The following is a 6,238-nucleotide window of genomic DNA, read 5'->3' as shown; positions in this document are numbered from 1 at the left end:
GCTCTCCAATAAGCCAAGAGATGGCTGGATGCCCATGGCATCCACTTTGGCATCCTAATTTGTATGATAGATGATGCCTTTTTTTGCAAGTGAAGATCAAATGATTAATGATAATGTGATTAAATGTCTGCCAAAGCATGACCCATTGTAGGTGTCTGGTGAATGGAGGTATTCGTAATAAGGTGGGTAAATATTATCCTTGTATTATAGTCTAGGGCAAATGGGACAAGATATTTGCCCTAAATTATAATGACAGTTCTTCAGTGACCAAGTCTGGTCCAATTCCCAGTTCGTTCCCCTTCCGCTCCGCCATAGTCCCCTCCTGGTAACGGACGGCACAGGCAGGCTGCTTTGGCATCATGAAGTGCGAGAAGCTCCATAAATGTAAAATGTTTGTAGTCCCAGGCATGCTAGCTCAGATCCAAGTTAAAGTGACCCTGGGTAGCTCTTCCCTCAGTCCCGATTCCCACAAGCCCAAATATATATTTTCTTGGTCCCCCAGGGTCTTCGTTCTGGGCCCCCACCATCCCCAGCCCTTCATTAGTGATGCTTAGGTGTCTCCACATATTTCAAAGGGTGCCAGAAAGTCTCCAGACAAAATAAAGTAAGCTGTAAAACACTAAGGGCATAAAACTCTAGACACCTTGTTCTCCATGTAATGTTTCCTTTTAAAAACAAATATTTGCAAATGCCCTCTTTACTATCCTGCTGATACACACATAAAATGCATAACACTTTTTAAAAATGGTAGTAAAATATACATATCATTAAATTTATTGTTTAAACCATTTTTAAGTACAGTTCAGTGCCATGAAGTACATTGGTGTGCAACCATCAACACGGTCCTTCTCCAGATCTTTCCATCTCCCCAAAATGAAACTCTGTACCCCTTAATAACACTAACTCCCTATCCCCTTCCAGCCCAGCCCCTGGCAATGACTGTTCCACTTTCTATGTATTTTGTGAATTTGACTACTCTAGGTACCCTGTATAAGTGGAATCATCCAGGACCTGTCCTTTTGTGGCTGGCTTATTTCGCTTAGCGTTAAGTCTTCAAGGTTTGTCCATGTGGTAGCAGGAGTCAAAATTCCCTCCCTTTTTAAGGCTGTATAATGTTCCTTTGTGTGTGTAGACCACACTTTGTTTATCTGTTCAACTGTTGATGGACACTTGGGTTGTTTCACCTCTTGGCAATTGTGAATAATGCTGCTATGAATACGGATGTGCAAATATCTGTTTGAGTCCCCACTTGCAATTCTTTTGGGTATATACTGAGCAGTGGAATGGCTGGATCATGGGTAATTCCTTGTTAATTTTTTTTTCCTTTTTAAAGATTTATTTATTTATTTAAGAGACAGCGTGAGAGCAAGCAAACAGGGGCGCAGAAAGAGAGAAGGAGAGAATCTCAAGCAGACTCCCCACTGAGCGTGGAGCCTATCACGGGGACTGATCTCACAATCCTGAGATCATGACCTGAGCCGAAATCAAAAGTCCGGCACTCAACTGACTGAGCCATTCAGGGGCCCCTCCATGTTTAATTTTCTGAGGTATCTCTGTATTGTTTTCCTCAGCAGATGCACCATTTTACATTCCCACCAGTATAACTGTTTTATAAAGGACAAAAATAGGAAAGTAAACTGTAATGAAATAGTATGTAGTGTTTCAGAGGGTCGTCCTTGGGCTGGAGCACATAGAGACACAACGTGGCAATCTCAGGTCTGCATATCTGCCTCGTCTGCTATTTGACTGGTTACCTGTGTGTGTGTGTGTGTGTGTGTGTGTGTGTAACATACATACTATATAGATAGTATGTACTACAAATCATATATATAATATGTATTATATATACAATTACATATTATATATAATATGTACTACATAGCATATATAGTATGTATGTTATATATATACATATATATATATATATATATATTTCTTGTTAATTTGTGAGAAAGAGAGAGAGAGAGAGATAGCATGAGGAAGGCGGAGGAGGCAGAGAGAGAGAGAGAGAAGCAGACTCCTCACCGAGCAGGGAGATCCACAAGGGGCTTAATCCTAGGACCCTGAGATCATGACCTGAGCCAAAGTCAAATGCTTAACTGACTGATCCACCTAGGTGTCCCATAAACACAATATAAATTGCATGTGTACTAAAAATGTACAAGCAGTACCTTGATATGTGTATGTGAAACAAAATTATTATTAGAAAATTACAAATAGGCTTTTCATCTACTTGCTTTTCTAGTAGGACATTTAGAAGTTGTATGGGGGAGGCTTCTGTTGTATTGTGAAGAGCTATCCTATGCCTCACCTACTAATTTCTAGTAGAGAGTTTCTCCCCAACATTGCAGCCAAAAGTGCCCCTACAAATCCTGCAAGTGCCCTCTAGGGAGTGAGATGCGGCCCCCCATAGAGAAATGCTCTATCAAGCTCACCTAGTGTCTTAAGCATGTAGGTGGGTAATTTTGGTTGCTTGGCAGTATAAAGGAGAGTTGTTGGAGCAAAAGCATTTGAAAATGTCCAAGGAGTCCAGGATTTTGGTCATAAAATCAGCACCTGGAGTTTCTTCCATGAGTTTCTTCTATCCCACTGGAGCTCCGTTGTTCTCAAAATCTGTTTTTGGTACCCAGCCCACAGACAAGGACAAAAGGCAGGAACAAGTGTGGTCTCAGTGGATGGGAACAGAAAGGGCGTTTTCAAGGCTGACTCTCTAAAACTGAAGTGATAAGACGTGGGGAGTGAGGCTGGATGGCACACTCTGGTAGGCAAGAGTGGATCTAGGAGACAGGGGGCTGTCAGTGGTTCAGAGTGCTAGCAGGGGGAGCAAGGCATTTTGGAGCAGAACTCAAATTTAGGTTTCTGCTCCACCATTCATAAGATGTGAGATGGGGACAAATTGCTTGCAAATACAGTTTGCTCATCTGCAAAATGGGGCTAATGCCAGAAGACTTCCTTCCCAAGGGACCTGTGTGCGTGCGCACAGAATGTTTGGCTCTACAGCCTTCTCTGAGACCTGCTGCCCCTCTCACCTCACACCTGAAATGTTAATAATTACCCTGTGCATATCAGATAGGGTTCTCCTCGGAAACAGAAGCAATAGAATGTATGTCTTATACACTAAGGGATTTATTTTAAGGGATTTATTCATGTTATCTTTCAGGTTGGCAACTTCAAAGTCTGTAGGGCAGGTCGGATTTCCATGTTAGTCCCAAGGCTTGTGAGGCAGACATTATTAGCTCTTTTTTGCTAAGTGTCTTGACCATGGCCACACAGCTAATAAATAAGGGGGATTTTATTCATTGGCTTTGTACTGTGTCCCTCTTGGAAACCTGGGACACTGGAGCCCGGTGTCTGCCTATAGCTTAGCTGATCAACTAGAAGTAGTGATACTTTAGTAAATAAATGTATTTCTTCATGGGCTGATTTGTTCATTCATCTTGCATGTGAATAACCTCCCCAGTGCAGCATCTGTTCTCTAGGGAAAGTTACTGAGTCCACCAAAGAGGGAGTGAAGGGGTTCTGTGCATTTGTACGTGGCATCATCAGGAATGTGAAGTTGGGCAGGGAGGTGCGAAAAAATGCTGACAGTGGGCTCAGCATGAAACAGCCCTTCCCCATAACTCCCAAGTAGGAACACCAGTGTCTCGGCATGTGTTAGTCTTAAATTCCATCCCAGCTGCACGGCCCACATTGGCCCCACCCAGGCTGGCAGGGAAGGGGTGGGCTGGGGCCAGCTGCCATCTTTCCAGTCCTACCACAGGGCACAGGGTCAGACAGATGTATGTGGATGTCTGTTGGAAAGTGTGACACAAATATGGAGAACTTTCTGGTGGTGACTGTGCCCGCCTCCCAGCTTTTGGCTGCCTCTGCCTAGGTCACCCACCCTTCTCCCTCTTGTGTAACAGAAGCTGCTCCTCATGACCCTGGCAAGTGATTCTGGAATTCTGGGAACCACACTGTCATTCTCTCTCCCTTTCCACGGAGTCATGGATGTGATGTGGCTGTGCCTGGGGTGCATGCCTTGTTTCCTGGCGTGACTCTGAACTCCCTGTCAGGTTGCCCAAGGCCTGAGGTAACAGAGGCACCTGTCCTGTCCCCTCCACACATTCCTCTCATGAGCACGCTGCCCGGGCTTCCTTTCTCTGAGTGTCCTGTCCTCACCCAACAGAACTCCACACCTGACGGACTTCGACCCCCCTGGGGAGACTTGTGGCCTCCTCAATGCAAAGGCTGCCCAATTCTGAAGGTGTAATAGCCTTTAAAAGCTGTCAGGGAGCTGTGCCCTCAGGCAACGGTCTTCTGAAGGGAGAGGGGAGCAGCCCACCTTGCAGGAGTAACCCTGGGACGAAGCCAACGCTTCGGATCCAAAAGGTTCTACTTGCTGGTCACATGACCATAGGTAAGTAAACGAGGTTTTTTGAATAGTGGCCTCTGACGGATGGGTGGATTAAATGAGGTAATGTATATAAGATCCTGTCATGGTTCAGTTGCTCAAAAGGTGAATTCATTTCCCTTTTTTGGAGTCAGCATAAAATAGGGGCTAACGGGACAGATACTGGGTGCAGAGCACTTGGGTACAGATCTTGTTTCTGCTCCTTGTTAGCGGTGTGATCTCGGACAACTTATCATCCTCTCCAGGACTCAGATTTCTCCTCTGAAAAATAGAGATAATAATAGTTCTTAATCTAATGGGGCTCTTGTGAGACTCAAATGGGATAATCCATATAGAGGAGTCAAACAGAGTACCTGGTACTATTTGCCTATATTCTGGTCTTGCTTCTCTCTTGAAGTGCCATGCATGGCAGTGACCTGCAGAGGGCAGCATCCCCGCAGTAATCTGCCTCTCCTCTGGGCCTCTGTCCTCGCACCCTTCAAGTTTAGGACAGACAAAAACAAAGTAGACAAAGTGACAGAATATACCAGAGAGATGCCAGGGCATGCGAGAATGAGCACAACTAAAAAAATACATGCATTTATAAGGGGAAGCTGCAATTAAACAGAATGGAGAAAAATATCCAGAATTTAAAAGAAAAAGCCCAGGTAGAACTTTGTGTGAGCATGCAAAACAAAAACCTCTTACTGAAAATAAGAGATGGGCTCTCTCTTTTAGTCTGTCTTGGGGACTGCTAAAATCTGGTGACCTGTCCCTTGTTTGTTTGTGAAGTTTGTGCCAGAGATCAAGACACTCTTTGAAAATACTTAGAAAGCAACCGGAAGACCAATGATCCAGAATTGACCAAGTTGAAAGTGGAACATCTCTGGACTTAACATAGGACATCCATCTGGTGTCTGATGCCATCTCAGTTCCTAACCAGTGGGGTGACTTTAAACGACCACTGGGACAGCTTTCTATGGGATGAAGATTACTTTTTAAATAGTCAGGAGCAAGGGCCAGGAAGGGGATAATCATGATTCCATATTCTATGCTGCACCCCCTAGAAGTCCTTCTAGATTTACCTCCATGTTATTCTGCAGGACATTTTCTCAAGTATCCTGGATACATGGGGGCATTTTCCTATACTCTGAGCATGCCCATGACTCTTCTTGTGACCAATTATAACATCTACTAACCTGGCCTCTTAGGAGTCTCCTGGGACCCTCATTAACCATCGTTAAACCCAGAAATCCCCAGAGCTATTTGAATGGAGCCTTGCTTCCTGTACAAAAGTACTGTTTTTTTTTTTTTTTTTAATGTTGTTTTCAACCTAAACGTTTAAATTCCTGCCTCATTCTGTACCTAGCATTCTGTAATTTGGCCTTTTTGCCTAACCCCGTACTTTAGGGAATATCCCAGGCTACACGTAAAATTTGACCTTGTTCTTTATAATGACTTGATGGTAATCCATTGTATGGGTATGCCAGAATTAATTTAAGAAATCTAGTATCAATGGACATTTAAACTCTTTCCAATTTCCCTCTTTCAAAAGCAGTGCTGCAAGACTGTTCTGTGCGTCTTGTTGCCCATATCTGCAAGTCCTCCACTAGGATGGACGCCAAAAAATGGAATTGCCAGATTACAGGGGACGAGGGTTTAAAATTTTGACAGATACTGCTGCGTTGCCTCCAAAGGCCATACCTATTTACATTCCTGTCTCTAACACGTTTTTTATTATAGCCCACAGATGACAGGTAGGTTTTAAGTCAAAAACTGATGGACTTGAGTGGAAGTAAAGCTTCGTGGTCAAGAGCCAGAGACTACCTTCCAATCTTAATTCTCCTTCACACAATTCATGTGAAT

The sequence above is a fragment of the Mustela erminea genome, chromosome 6 (assembly GCF_009829155.1).
Source record: "Mustela erminea isolate mMusErm1 chromosome 6, mMusErm1.Pri, whole genome shotgun sequence".
NCBI classification, from domain to species: domain Eukaryota; kingdom Metazoa; phylum Chordata; class Mammalia; order Carnivora; family Mustelidae; genus Mustela; species Mustela erminea.
This window is presented reverse-complemented; position numbering follows the sequence as displayed.